This window comes from Alosa pseudoharengus, unplaced genomic scaffold (genome assembly GCF_046254945.1).
Source record: "Alosa pseudoharengus isolate Yale_2024_CS ecotype anadromous, Long Island Sound unplaced genomic scaffold, YU_APseudo_1.1 YU_APseudo_1.1_scf_7, whole genome shotgun sequence".
Classification (NCBI taxonomy): domain Eukaryota; kingdom Metazoa; phylum Chordata; class Actinopteri; order Clupeiformes; family Clupeidae; genus Alosa; species Alosa pseudoharengus.
In genome coordinates, this window is record NW_027468859.1 from 10208537 (window position 1) to 10224856 (window position 16320).

Below are 16320 nucleotides of genomic sequence, written 5' to 3' on the forward strand. Positions count from 1 at the left end.
TCTGGGAACATGTATGACTTTCTTTTTCATTAAGGTATGAAAATAAAGTGACACATAGGGAAAATCCATTAGTCATTTTTCAACATGGGAAAGACAAGCGAATACACTAAATTTAAATGAAAAGAAAGTTTGTTGACATTTGTAAGTCAGGGAATGGATATAAAATCTACTTCATTGACAATGCCCATAAAAGGTTAAAAGGTTGTAATCAACTGGAAATGTGACAAATATGTTCGGACAAAGACCCATGGTTATCTTGCCCCCACGTACAGTATGGAGGATGGTAAGAGAGGCAAACAATTCCATAAGAACCAACGTTGGGAGTGTTACAGAAAAGGTCACGAGATGACGAAAAAATATCATCTTGGGGTCCCCCAAAACATCTTCAAAAGTGTCCTCACTAATAGATTATTTAGAGGGCATGCCAGGTAAAAAACATTTCCAGTCAATTACAAATGTAATCTGCAGGAGTTACTGAATGGCAGAGTGAATTTGTCTGGAATTGTGGTTTATTGTCAGATGAAATGAAAACTGTGCTCTTTGGCAAGAAACACTTTAGGTGGGTTTGGCGTACATAGAAGAATGACCATATTGAAAAGAGCCCCAGGCCTAATGATATTTATGGTGGAGGGGCTGTGATATTGTGGGGCTTGTATTTCCCACGGCATGAGAAACTTATGAAGGTGCCTTGTATCATGAACCCCCAGAAAAACCTGAACATTTTCCATGAAAATCTGTCTGCCAAGACACTGGTATCATGAACCCCCAGAAAAACCTGAACATTTTCCATGAAAATCTGTCTGCCAAGACACTAAAAGTGGGTCATGATTGGATCATTCATCTGGTGAATGAACCAAAACAAACGTCCAGATCAAAATAAAAATTGTTTACTTAACACAAAATCAAGCTTCTGCCATTGCCATCTCTGTACCCTGATCTAAACGCCATGGAACAGTAGGGTTAGTCATGGAGGAGAATGCACAAGTGTGTACCTAGGAATCGGGACGATCTGGGAGATTTTGTAAAGATAAATGGTCTTATAATCAGTGGCCTATAGTAGGTGCAGCAAGTGCAGTCGGACCTCCCGGGGCCCGTCGCTACCCCCGCCCTGCCTCCTTTTTTTTAATTTATTTCGAACTTTAGAATGTTAGAGCACGGAGAGTGAAGCGTCACTTTGACGATCTATCGGAAGATGAGCGCTTAACCGATGCAGAGAGATACTTCAAAGTGCAGGTATTTAATGCAACTCTGGACATCATAATCAGTCAGCTCTCCCAAAGATTTGCAAGTATGCGGGAAACTTGTGATGTGTTTGAGTCTTTATGTCCTATGACCCTTCAACTCGCAGGTGATGATGAACTGCTTGAAAAGGCAAGACGTTTGTCAGACCATTATAGCAGGGACATTGCACCGACATTCCCAACACAACTCCTCTCATTCAGGTCTTGCTTTAAAGCAGAGATTTCACAGAAGTCATCTATTTTTCAACTTGCCAAAATGCTGGTGGTAGATTATGACAGTGTAACATCCACATTCGGGGAAGTGTCTCATGTTGTTTCTGACATTGCCTATGACTGCAAAAGCTAAGCGATCTTTTTCCAAACTCAAACTTATTAAGACCTATACCTAAGGAGCAGCATGGGGCAGGAGAGGCTCCGTGGGTTAGCTATCCTGTCCATTGAAAATACGAGAGCCAGAGCATTAAATATAGGGAACACCGTTGACGATTTTGCACAACGAAAGGCTCGTAAGATGGCCTTCTTCTAATGGCCTAATTCACGCATATTGGGGATTGTATGCATATGAATGATTTTATTTGGTTTCTGGACGGTTAAATAAGTTAGGCTACATTAAGTTTTGTTTCTGCGCAGTGCGAGTTTATAAGCAAGCAATCTACGCTTGCAGTTTCAGCAGAGGGTTGAAGAAGCGCATTGAGTGTTCCCATAATTCCATGCGAGTTGATGTTAATGCAGTAATATTAGATTACCCTGGCCTGCAGGCTGTTAATAAAATAATTTTTTAATGTTTTTACATGTAATGGATATGTAGTCGTGTGTTTTTTATTTGAAATTGTAATCTGTAACTACTAAACTACGTCGGTGCCTCAGGCCCTTTGTATAAACAATTGAAGTCACCCTTAATGTGTATTGCATGTATCAGAGCTAATTCATCCTGGGCCAAAATTCATCGGTATGGGGCCCGCTTAGCGCTCTCGCACCTGGGCCCACCATTGGCTTGTTACGCCACTGCTTATAATCCCTTGGTTTGTATTCTCCAACTTTATGGGGTGTTATAGGAGAATAATACAAGCTGTTTTAATGTCAAAAGGAGGTTTAGGAAGGTATTATGAGTAGGGGTTTCAATATTGTGTGCAACGTGTTTTTCTTGAAAAATGTATTTTATTATGAGATTTTCCGTTTTTTCAGAATAAATTTGTTTCCTTTGAAGGTTGGATTTTTCCTCATTAAATCACCATTTATACCTGTTTTTAGTGAACTTTACCAAAAGGTGCCAATAATTCTGGAGGGTACAACCATGAGTTCTACAGAAGATGATATAAATCATGTAACTAAAAGGACTGTATTTGTACTGCTAATTCCCAGAGGACATCATCATTTGCATGGTCATCCTGTATTTATTTCATTTGTTGTGTTTATGCAGTTTTACCAGCTTTTAAATGTGTGTCTGAACATGCCATTCTGTGTACAAAAATATCATTCAAACAGCCATCATCAGATAGCATGTCACTGAGATAGTCACACCTCATTATCTTGTCCATGTTAAAGACATTTATTTACAAGGAATACATTTGGAATTGGATAACTTTACACATGGAATAACTCTTCAAATCTCGGTTACTATCAAAGAAGCTCTTTTTTTTAATGGTAAGAAAGTTTTTACATCTGACATTTTTGTTGTAGTTTATCCAGTATGAATGACTTCATGATGATTTCTTTCTTGTATTTATTTTCTGATTTACCAAGTGAGTGCATTATTTAAAATATATGAAAACTTTCTTTGAAAGTTAGAGCTAGTCTGAAAAAGGTTGTGAGCTACTGGTAGCTCATGAGCTACATGTTGGAGACCCCTGTAGGTAAGTGATATAATGTATCTCCTGTGTGGATCTTCTGGTGTACAGCAGATATCCTGACATAAGACTAAACGGCTTTCTACATTGAGAACTAAGGATGGGGCTTTTCTCCTGTATGTGTGCGCTGATGACTGGTGTCCTCTGACTTAGTCCTGAAACTCTTCCCGCATGTAGTACAATGATGTGGCTTTTCTCCTGTGTGGATCCTCTGGTGTTTCTTGAGACTAGATGTTTGACTAAATGACTTTCCACAGTCAGAGCACATATGTGGTTTCTCTCCTGTATGTGTCCGCTGATGACTAGTGATGTCTGATTTAGTCCTGAAACTCTTCCCACATGTAGTACAATGATGTGGCTTTTCTCCTGTGTGAATCTTCTGGTGTTTCTTGAGACTAGATGTTTGACTAAATGACTTTCCACAGTCAGAGCACATATGTGGTTTTTCTCCTGTATGTGTGCGCTGATGGATGGTGACCTCTGACTTACTCCTAAAACCCTTCCCGCATGTAGTACACTGGTGTGTTTTTTCTCCTGTATGTGTGCGCTGATGACTGGTGACCTCATACTTAGTCCTGAAACTCTTCCTACATGTAGTACAATGATATGTTTTTTGTCCTGTGTGGATCCTCTGGTGTACCTTGAGATTATATGATTGACTAAATGACTTTCCACAGTCAGAGCACATATGTGGTTTTTCTCCTGTATGTGTGTGCTGATGATAGGTGAAAGCTGACTTAGTCCTGAAACTCTTCCCGCATGTACTACACTGATGTGGCTTTTCTCCTGTGTGAATCTTCTGGTGTTCCTTGAGACTAGATGTTTGACTAAATTACTTTCCACAGTCAGAGCACATATGTGGTTTTTCTCCTGTATGTGTGCTCAGATGATAGGTCAAAGCTGACTTAGATTTGAAACTCTTCCCGCATGTAGTACACTGATGTGGCTTTTCTCCTGTATGTGTCCGCTGATGACTAGTGATGTCTGATTTAGTCCTGAAACTCTTCCCGCATGTATTACAATGATGTGGCTTTTCTCCTGTGTGAATCTTCTGGTGTTCCTTGAGACTAGATGTTCGAGTAAATGACTTTCCACAGTCAGAGCACACATGTTGTTTTTGTCCTGTATGTGTGTGCTGATGGACGGTGACCTCTGACTTAGTCCTGAAACTCTTCCCACATGTAGCACACTGATGTGGCTTTTCTTCTCTGTTTATCTGGTAGTGGCCATATTCTTTTAAATCAGATTCTTCCTCCTGTTTAATTTCCATCAGTGGAGAATTTTCTTCTTTGCAGTTGAAGATTTGTGATGTGTGTGTCTCAGTATGAGAGTCATGATGCAGTCCGGGGTTTTCATTTTCTCTCTGACACGCAGACAGATACTCTTGAATGAAATCATCAAACTCTTCTTCTTTTACCTCCTCTTTCATTGGCACAGGCAGCAGTGTTGGTTCAGTAAATCCAGACATTTCAGATTCCAGATCTCTTTTGTAGTCCAAATCCAGTCAAACTTGTCATCAATTGAAGGATTAAGTAGCACAGACGTTCAAATAAAATAAATGAAGTATAGGAGTACTGATAATTACATTTATAGAGTATATGTTTAGAGCATCCCAGTGCCTGCCTGTACACATATGAGTTCAGAAATCTGACTCTGCTGGGAGGTGTTGATATAATGCCTCTTCTGTCCCACCCATTACGTTACTGGATTCAAATCTAACCAATCGATAGCAGGAGCTTTTGGAATGCAAACTTGACTGACTAGACTGTTTACACATTTGATGGTCCTCAGGTGGATATGGGCCTAGTTCAACTTGCCTGAAAGAGCGTTATAGGTGGGGGTTGGGTGGAGGTGTGAAATGAAAAGGGTTGAGGAGGAGGGGCGGGGTAACCAACAAAGAAAGCTTCCATTTTTCCTTAAAGCTTTTCCTACTTCATGCCCGTGCTAATTTATTTTATTTACTTCACTTCCGTTGTAGTTATATTTTTGTCCATTAGTATTTTGCCTCTGTGTTTGTATTCTTAAACAAACAAAGACAACAAGTAGGCTCAGTATGATACCATCTACAGTACCCTCCAGAATTATTGACAACTTTGGTAAAGTATATCAGCTAATCTTTTGGTGATTTATTGTAATCTCACAATGAAAACAATGAGGAAAATCCTCTTTGAGAACAAGGGGAAAATCTCATGAAGAAATAAATACTTTTAACAAAAACACATTGTCTGCAATTATTGGTACCCCTAGAGAATCTTATATACAAAAACATTTTCCTATTTATATTCAACTCATTTAAAGGGAAACTTGGCAGGATTAGCTATATTTCCCCCACTGCTGGAGAAATTGTGCATTATGCTATTTCAAACTGTGGAAAAAGGTAACGATAAAGCACATGGATTTGTTTACAAGCTACCGAAACGGTTAGCATAAGTGCGGCAGAACAATATGGATGTGACAAGGTAAGAAACACGATTTAAAACGAGTTTCTTGTTTCTCACTTCTCCTTCCGGGACAGCAGTCTCAATGTTGCAAGGTTGGTTTTCCGCCTGGGGACGCTAGGGGCAGCGGGGAAAGTCACCATTTTCACCGGAATAGGTCATTTAACCAAAGATTGTTAAGGCGGAGCAAGATACTTCATCAGGAGCCACTTCCGGGAACCCGGATCGCACGAGGGGGGGCTCAAAATCCCCCTTTATGCAGAGCAGAAGCAGCGACTGCTCCATTGAAGTCTATGGGCATAGCTCAGAATTTTACCACATATGCTAAGGTTTTAGTTCTATAGAGTTAGGAATGTGAATTTCGGGCACGTTTTCATGATCCTCAAACCCTTGTGAACATTTCAGGTACATTTGTAGCATTTTTGAGCATTCCAGTCTGGAGAAAATCGACTTTATATCAGGTGTGCACCGGTTATTTATGCCGCTGCTGTTGGCGGTTTGCAATGTACGCTCATCAATACGTCATCGACACGCCTCTTTATGCAGACAGGATTCGATCCCCATTTCGCGCCCATAGACATGAACTACGACAAAGTATCTTGCTCCGCCTTAACAATCTTTGATTTAACCATCCAAATGATTTCTAAACGGGTTTATTACGTTGAAATAGTTGCCAAGTTTCCCTTTAAGTTAATCAGTGTCTGGGAACATGTATGACTTTCTTTTTCATTAAGGTATGAAAATAAAGTGACACATAGGGTAAATCCATTTGTCATTTTTCAACATGGGAAAGACAAGCGAATACACTAAATTTAAATAAAAAGAAAGTTTGTTGACATTTGTAAGTCAGGGAATGGATATAAAATCTACTTCATTGACAATGCCCATAAAAGGTTAAAAGGCTGTAATCAACTGGAAATGTGACAAATATGTTCGGACAAAGACCCATGGTTATCTTGCCCCCACGTACAGTATGGAGGATGGTAAGAGAGGCAAACAATTCCATAAGAACCAACGTTGGAGTGTTACAGAAAAGGTCACGAGATGACGAAAAAATATCATCTTGGGGTCCCCCAAAACATCTTCAAAAGTGTCCTCACTAATAGATTATTTAGAGGGCATGCCAGGTAAAAAACATTTCCAGTCAATTACAAATGTAAACTGTAGGAGTTACTGAATGGTACAGTGAATTTGTCTGGAATTGTGGTCTATTGTCAGATGAAATGAAAACTGTGCTCTTTGGCAAGAAACACTTTAGGTGGGTTTGGCGTACATAGAAGAATGACCATACTGAAAAGAGCCCAGGGCCTAATGACATTTATGGTGGAGGGGCTGTGATATTGTGGGGCTTGTATTCCCTACGGCATGAGAACCTTATTAAGGTGCCTGGTATCATGAACCCCCAGAAAAACCTGAACATTTTCCATGAAAATCTGTCTGCCAAGACATAAAAGTGGGTCATGATTGGATCATTCATCTGGTGAATGAACCAAAACAAACGTCCAGATCAAAATAAAAATTGTTTACTAAACACAAAATCAAGCTTCTGCCATTGCCATCTCTGTCTCCTGATCTAAACGCCATGGAACAGTAGGGTTAGTCAAGGAGGAGAATGCACAAGTGTGGACCTAGGAATCGGGATGATCTAGGGAGATTTTGTAAAGATAAATGGTCTTATAATCAGGGTTCTAAATTAACACCCGCCAACCCGCCAAATGCGGGTTAAAATTCATTTTGGCGGGTGATAATAAAAACTTACTAGCCAGTTTGGCCGGTGATGCATGAGGCATTAAATGCATGATACATAAGGCTCTGTTTTCGGTCATATATCCCCGGCAGTACTTCCTACATTTCCCATGACCACTGTGCCGCTACGTCGGCTGCACGCAGTTTGCAGTGAAACCAGCGCGAGAGACCATGGAAACGAACGGAGCGTCTACCAGAAAACACAAGGAATTAGAAGAACGAACGGAGCCAGAGCAGGGAGCATAGACTGAAAGAGGAGGGAGTTAACCAGTAAAGTAAAGTAAAAAGTACCTAACACATGTACATAACACAAATGCATAATACATTACGAAATATTAACGCAATTGCATTGTGTTTACCTATTTCCTTTGTGGGGGGCTGATGTCATGTAACGGAGGCCGCAAAACCTGAAGCAGCAAGATCGTTTATTGTATTGTCTATGGAGTTAGCTGAAGATGGAACGCGAGGAGCTTGTAGGCGAACATTTTCAGTTTTAAAAAGGTCGCCTGATCAGTTATCACCACCACCACACGCATCACGCACTGTGCATAGGGCACCAAGAGACAGAAGAGGGACCAACATTTAGCCAATAAACAGTAGCTGTACTGCAAACTGTTTTTCACTCTTGTTAGAGAAAGTAGGCTATACAATGTCAACATGCACCAACAGCATGTTACATAAAGATGATACTTTTCGGGTCCTCTCTATAAAGATCCAACTTGAACATAGGCCCTATGCTACTCCATTTAATTGAGAATGCGTCTGAGTGTGCAGGAGAGGGAGAGAAAACGAGTGGCAGGTTCTAGCTGGCTTGTCATTGTTGATGATAATTGATATCTTCTTTTTATTAAGTTAAGATTAAACTAAATGCGGCAGTGGTTGGTACAGACTGATGGGGGCGAGAATAGGAATGAAGCAGGGGATGAGGATATCGACAGAGAAATAGATAGATAGATCCCAAACATGAAATGAAGTGAAGTGCACTTCTGTGTATATTTTGTGGTATGTATTCATGCCAACAATGTTAATACAATGACCAAATGCATTCAGTGACACTCATCTCATAAACTCATAATTCTCTTATTTTCACCGAAAAAAAAAATGGCTAATAGAAATTCTAATTGGCTAGTAACTTTAGAAAGTTACCAGCCACATTGGCTGGTGATCAAAAAAGTTAATTTAGAACCCTGCTTATAATCCCTTGGTTTGTTTTCTCCAACTTTATGGGGTCTCATAGGAGAATAATACAAGCTGTTTTGTCAAAGGAGATTTAGGAAGGTATTATGAGTAGGGGTTCCAATATTGTGTGCAACGTGTTTTTCTTGAAAAATGTATTTCATTATGAGATTTTCCGTTTTTTCAGAATAAATTTGTTTCCTTTGAAGGTTGGATTTTTCCTCATTAAATCACCATTTATACCTGTTTTTAGTGAACTTTACCAAAGATGCCAATAATTCTGGAGGGTACAACCATGAGTTCTACAGAAGATGATATAAATCATGTAACTAAAGGGACTGTATTTGTACTGCTAATTCCCAGAGGACATCATCATTTGCATGGTCATCCTGTATTTATTTCATTTGTTGTGTTTATGCAGTTTTACCAGCTTTTAAATGTGTGTCTGAACATGCCATTCTGTGTACAAAAATGATCATTCAAACAGCCATCATCAGATAGCATGTCACTGAGATAGTCGCACATCATTATCTTGTCCATGTTAAAGACATTTATTTACAAGGAATACATTTGGAATTGGATAACTTTACACATGGAATAACTCTTCCAATCCCGGTTATTATCAAAGAAGCTCTTTTATTTAATGGTAAGAAAGTTTTTACATCTGACATTTTTGTATAGTTTATCCAGTATGAATGATTTCATGATGATTTCTTTCTTGTATTTATTTTCTGATTTACCAAGTGAGTGCATTATTTAAAATATATGAAAACTTTCTTTGAAAGTTAGAGCTAGTCTGAAAAAGGTTGTGAGCTACTGGTAGCTCATGAGCTACATGTTGGAGACCCCTGTAGGTAAGTGATATAATGTATCTCCTGTGTGGATCTTCTGGTGTACAGCAGATATCCTGACATTCGACTAAACGGCTTTCTACATTGAGAAGTAAGGATGGGGCTTTTCTCCTGTATGTGTGCCCTGATGGATGGTGACCTCTGACTTAGTCCTGAAACTCTTCCCGCATGTAGTACAATGATGCTTCTCTCCTGTGTGGATCCTCTGGTGTTTCTTGAGATTACATGTTTGACTAAATGACTTTCCACAGTCAGAGCAAATATGTGGTTTTTCTCCTGTATGTGTGCGCTGATGGATGGTGACCTCGTACTTAGTCCTGAAACTCTTCCAACATGTAGTACACTGATGTGGCTTTTGTCCTGTGTGAATCTTCTGGTGTTCCTTGAGACTAGATGTTTGACTAAATGACTTTCCACAGTCAGAGCACATATGTGGTTTTTCTCCTGTATGTGTGCGCTGATGGATGGTGACCTTTGACTTACTCCTAAAACCCTTCCCGCATGTAGTACACTGGTGTGTTTTTTCTCCTGTATGTGTGCGCTGATGACTGGTGACCTCATACTTAGTCCTGAAACTCTTCCTACATGTAGTACAATGATATGTTTTTTGTCCTGTGTGGATCCTCTGGTGTACCTTGAGATTATATGATTGACTAAATGACTTTCCACAGTCAGAGCACATATGTGTTTTTTCTCCTGTATGTGTCCGCTGATGACTAGTGATGTCTGATTTAGTCCTGAAACTCTTCCCGCATGTATTACAATGATGTGGCTTTTCTCCTGTGTGAATCTTCTGGTGTTCCTTGAGACTATATGTTCGACTAAATGACTTTCCACAGTCAGAGCACACATGTTGTTTTTGTCCTGTATGTGTGTGCTGATGGACGGTGACCTCTGACTTAGTCCTGAAACTCTTCCCACATGTAGCACACTGATGTGGCTTTTCTTCTCTGTTTATCTGGTAGTGGCCATATTCTTTTAAATCAGATTCTTCCTCCTGTTTAATTTCCATCAGTGGAGAATTTTCTTCTTTGCAGTTGAAGATTTGTGATGTGTGTGTCTCAGTCTGAGAGTCATGATGCAGTCCGGGGTTTTCATTTTCTCTCTGACACGCAGACAGATACTCTTGAATGAAATCATCAAACTCTTCTTCTTTTACCTCCTCTTTCATTGGCACAGGCAGCAGTGTTGGTTCAGTAAATCCAGACATTTCAGATTCCAGATCTCTTTTGTAGTCCAAATCCAGTCAAACTTGTCATCAATTGAAGGATTAAGTAGCACAGACGTTCAAATAAAATAAATGAAGTATAGGAGTACTGATAATTACATGTATAGAGTATATGTTTACAGCATCCCAGTGCCTGCCTGTACACATATGAGTTCAGAAATCTGACTCTGCTGGGAGGTGTTGATATAATGCCTCTTCTGTCCCACCCATTACGTTACTGGATTCAAATCTAACCAATTGATAGCAGGAGCTTTTGGAATGCAAACTTGACTGACTAGACTGTTTACACATTTGATGGTCCTCAGGTGGATATGGGCCTAGTTCAACTTGCCTGAAAGAGCGTTATAGGTGGGGGTTGGGTGGAGGTGTGAAATGAAAAGGGTTGAGGAGGAGGGGCGGGGTAACCAACAAAGAAAGCTTCCATTTTTCCTTAAAGCTTTTCCTACTTCATGCCCGTGCTAATTTATTTTATTTACTTCACTTCCGTTGTAGTTATATTTTTGTCCATTAGTATTTTGCCTCTGTGTTTGTATTCTTAAACAAACAAAGACAACAAGTAGGCTCAGTATGATACCATCTACAGTACCCTCCAGAATTATTGACAACTTTGGTAAAGTATATCAGCTAATCTTTTGGTGATTTATTGTTATCTCACAATGAAAACAATGAGGAAAATCCTCTTTGAGAACAAGGGGAAAATCTCATGAAGAAATAAATACTTTTAACAAAAACACATTGTCTGCAATTATTGGTACCCCTAGAGAATCTTATATACAAAAACATTTTCCTATTTATATTCAACTCATTTAAAGGGAAACTTGGCAGGATTAGCTATATTTCCCCCACTGCTGGAGAAATTGTGCATTATGCTATTTCAAACTGTGGAAAAAGGTAACGATAAAGCACATGGATTTGTTTACAAGCTACCGAAACGGTTAGCATAAGTGCGGCAGAACAATATGGATGTGACAAGATAAGAAACACGATTTAAAACGAGTTTCTTGTTTCTCACTTCTCTTTCCGGGACGGTAGTCTCAATGTTGCAAGGTTGGTTTTCCGCCTGGGGACGCTAGGGGCAGCGGGGAAAGTCACCATTTTCACCGGAATAGGTGATTTAACCATCCAAATGATTTCTAAACGGGTTTATTACGTTGAAATAGTTGCCAAGTTTCCCTTTAAGTTAATCAGTGTCTGGGAACATGTATGACTTTCTTTTTCATTAAGGTATGAAAATAAAGTGACACATAGGGAAAATCCATTAGTCATTTTTCAACATGGGAAAGACAAGCGAATACACTAAATTTAAATGAAAAGAAAGTTTGTTGACATTTGTAAGTCAGGGAATGGATATAAAATCTACTTCATTGACAATGCCCATAAAAGGTTAAAAGGTTGTAATCAACTGGAAATGTGACAAATATGTTCGGACAAAGACCCATGGTTATCTTGCCCCCACGTACAGTATGGAGGATGGTAAGAGAGGCAAACAATTCCATAAGAACCAACGTTGGGAGTGTTACAGAAAAGGTCACGAGATGACGAAAAAATATCATCTTGGGGTCCCCCAAAACATCTTCAAAAGTGTCCTCACTAATAGATTATTTAGAGGGCATGCCAGGTAAAAAACATTTCCAGTCAATTACAAATGTAATCTGCAGGAGTTACTGAATGGCAGAGTGAATTTGTCTGGAATTGTGGTTTATTGTCAGATGAAATGAAAACTGTGCTCTTTGGCAAGAAACACTTTAGGTGGGTTTGGCGTACATAGAAGAATGACCATATTGAAAAGAGCCCCAGGCCTAATGATATTTATGGTGGAGGGGCTGTGATATTGTGGGGCTTGTATTTCCCACGGCATGAGAAACTTATGAAGGTGCCTTGTATCATGAACCCCCAGAAAAACCTGAACATTTTCCATGAAAATCTGTCTGCCAAGACACTGGTATCATGAACCCCCAGAAAAACCTGAACATTTTCCATGAAAATCTGTCTGCCAAGACACTAAAAGTGGGTCATGATTGGATCATTCATCTGGTGAATGAACCAAAACAAACGTCCAGATCAAAATAAAAATTGTTTACTTAACACAAAATCAAGCTTCTGCCATTGCCATCTCTGTACCCTGATCTAAACGCCATGGAACAGTAGGGTTAGTCATGGAGGAGAATGCACAAGTGTGTACCTAGGAATCGGGACGATCTGGGAGATTTTGTAAAGATAAATGGTCTTATAATCAGTGGCCTATAGTAGGTGCAGCAAGTGCAGTCGGACCTCCCGGGGCCCGTCGCTACCCCCGCCCTGCCTCCTTTTTTTTAATTTATTTCGAACTTTAGAATGTTAGAGCACGGAGAGTGAAGCGTCACTTTGACGATCTATCGGAAGATGAGCGCTTAACCGATGCAGAGAGATACTTCAAAGTGCAGGTATTTAATGCAACTCTGGACATCATAATCAGTCAGCTCTCCCAAAGATTTGCAAGTATGCGGGAAACTTGTGATGTGTTTGAGTCTTTACGTCCTATGACTCTTCAACTCGCAGGTGATGATGAACTGCTTGAAAAGGCAAGACGTTTGTCAGACCATTATAGCAGGGACATTGCACCGACATTCCCAACACAACTCCTCTCATTCAGGTCTTGCTTTAAAGCAGAGATTTCACAGAAGTCATCTATTTTTCAACTTGCCAAAATGCTGGTGGTAGATTATGACAGTGTAACATCCACATTCGGGGAAGTGTCTCATGTTGTTTCTGACATTGCCTGTGACTGCAAAAGCTAAGCGATCTTTTTCCAAACTCAAACTTATTAAGACCTATACCTAAGGAGCAGCATGGGGCAGGAGAGGCTCCGTGGGTTAGCTATCCTGTCCATTGAAAATACGAGAGCCAGAGCATTAAATATAGGGAACACCGTTGACGATTTTGCACAACGAAAGGCTCGTAAGATGGCCTTCTTCTAATGGCCTAATTCACGCATATTGGGGATTGTATGCATATGAATGATTTTATTTGGTTTCTGGACGGTTAAATAAGTTAGGCTACATTAAGTTTTGTTTCTGCGCAGTGCGAGTTTATAAGCAAGCAATCTACGCTTGCAGTTTCAGCAGAGGGTTGAAGAAGCGCATTGAGTGTTCCCATAATTCCATGCGAGTTGATGTTAATGCAGTAATATTAGATTACCCTGGCCTGCAGGCTGTTAATAAAATAAATTTTTAATGTTTTTACATGTAATGGATATGTAGTCGTGTGTTTTTTATTTGAAATTGTAATCTGTAACTACTAAACTACGTCGGTGCCTCAGGCCCTTTGTATAAACAATTGAAGTCACCCTTAATGTGTATTGCATGTATCAGAGCTAATTCATCCTGGGCCAAAATTCATCGGTATGGGGCCCGCTTAGCGCTCTCGCACCTGGGCCCACCATTGGCTTGTTACGCCACTGCTTATAATCCCTTGGTTTGTATTCTCCAACTTTATGGGGTGTTATAGGAGAATAATACAAGCTGTTTTAATGTCAAAAGGAGGTTTAGGAAGGTATTATGAGTAGGGGTTTCAATATTGTGTGCAACGTGTTTTTCTTGAAAAATGTATTTTATTATGAGATTTTCCGTTTTTTCAGAATAAATTTGTTTCCTTTGAAGGTTGGATTTTTCCTCATTAAATCACCATTTATACCTGTTTTTAGTGAACTTTACCAAAAGGTGCCAATAATTCTGGAGGGTACAACCATGAGTTCTACAGAAGATGATATAAATCATGTAACTAAAAGGACTGTATTTGTACTGCTAATTCCCAGAGGACATCATCATTTGCATGGTCATCCTGTATTTATTTCATTTGTTGTGTTTATGCAGTTTTACCAGCTTTTAAATGTGTGTCTGAACATGCCATTCTGTGTACAAAAATATCATTCAAACAGCCATCATCAGATAGCATGTCACTGAGATAGTCACACCTCATTATCTTGTCCATGTTAAAGACATTTATTTACAAGGAATACATTTGGAATTGGATAACTTTACACATGGAATAACTCTTCAAATCTCGGTTACTATCAAAGAAGCTCTTTTTTTTAATGGTAAGAAAGTTTTTACATCTGACATTTTTGTTGTAGTTTATCCAGTATGAATGACTTCATGATGATTTCTTTCTTGTATTTATTTTCTGATTTACCAAGTGAGTGCATTATTTAAAATATATGAAAACTTTCTTTGAAAGTTAGAGCTAGTCTGAAAAAGGTTGTGAGCTACTGGTAGCTCATGAGCTACATGTTGGAGACCCCTGTAGGTAAGTGATATAATGTATCTCCTGTGTGGATCTTCTGGTGTACAGCAGATATCCTGACATAAGACTAAACGGCTTTCTACATTGAGAACTAAGGATGGGGCTTTTCTCCTGTATGTGTGCGCTGATGACTGGTGTCCTCTGACTTAGTCCTGAAACTCTTCCCGCATGTAGTACAATGATGTGGCTTTTCTCCTGTGTGGATCCTCTGGTGTTTCTTGAGACTAGATGTTTGACTAAATGACTTTCCACAGTCAGAGCACATATGTGGTTTCTCTCCTGTATGTGTCCGCTGATGACTAGTGATGTCTGATTTAGTCCTGAAACTCTTCCCACATGTAGTACAATGATGTGGCTTTTCTCCTGTGTGAATCTTCTGGTGTTTCTTGAGACTAGATGTTTGACTAAATGACTTTCCACAGTCAGAGCACATATGTGGTTTTTCTCCTGTATGTGTGCGCTGATGGATGGTGACCTCTGACTTACTCCTAAAACCCTTCCCGCATGTAGTACACTGGTGTGTTTTTTCTCCTGTATGTGTGCGCTGATGACTGGTGACCTCATACTTAGTCCTGAAACTCTTCCTACATGTAGTACAATGATATGTTTTTTGTCCTGTGTGGATCCTCTGGTGTACCTTGAGATTATATGATTGACTAAATGACTTTCCACAGTCAGAGCACATATGTGGTTTTTCTCCTGTATGTGTGTGCTGATGATAGGTGAAAGCTGACTTAGTCCTGAAACTCTTCCCGCATGTACTACACTGATGTGGCTTTTCTCCTGTGTGAATCTTCTGGTGTTCCTTGAGACTAGATGTTTGACTAAATTACTTTCCACAGTCAGAGCACATATGTGGTTTTTCTCCTGTATGTGTGCTCAGATGATAGGTCAAAGCTGACTTAGATTTGAAACTCTTCCCGCATGTAGTACACTGATGTGGCTTTTCTCCTGTATGTGTCCGCTGATGACTAGTGATGTCTGATTTAGTCCTGAAACTCTTCCCGCATGTATTACAATGATGTGGCTTTTCTCCTGTGTGAATCTTCTGGTGTTCCTTGAGACTAGATGTTCGAGTAAATGACTTTCCACAGTCAGAGCACACATGTTGTTTTTGTCCTGTATGTGTGTGCTGATGGACGGTGACCTCTGACTTAGTCCTGAAACTCTTCCCACATGTAGCACACTGATGTGGCTTTTCTTCTCTGTTTATCTGGTAGTGGCCATATTCTTTTAAATCAGATTCTTCCTCCTGTTTAATTTCCATCAGTGGAGAATTTTCTTCTTTGCAGTTGAAGATTTGTGATGTGTGTGTCTCAGTATGAGAGTCATGATGCAGTCCGGGGTTTTCATTTTCTCTCTGACACGCAGACAGATACTCTTGAATGAAATCATCAAACTCTTCTTCTTTTACCTCCTCTTTCATTGGCACAGGCAGCAGTGTTGGTTCAGTAAATCCAGACATTTCAGATTCCAGATCTCTTTTGTAGTCCAAATCCAGTCAAACTTGTC

At 39.7% G+C, this 16320-nt stretch overlaps 2 pseudogenes; both read right to left on the reverse strand.

The window, feature by feature from the left end:
• Window positions 1-3182: 3182 nt before the first annotated feature.
• Window positions 3183-4358, reverse strand: LOC143110315 (uncharacterized; annotated as a pseudogene).
• A 10541-nt stretch (window positions 4359-14899) lies between these two features.
• LOC143110316 (uncharacterized) lies at window positions 14900-16075 on the reverse strand (annotated as a pseudogene).
• Window positions 16076-16320: the final 245 nt, after the last annotated feature.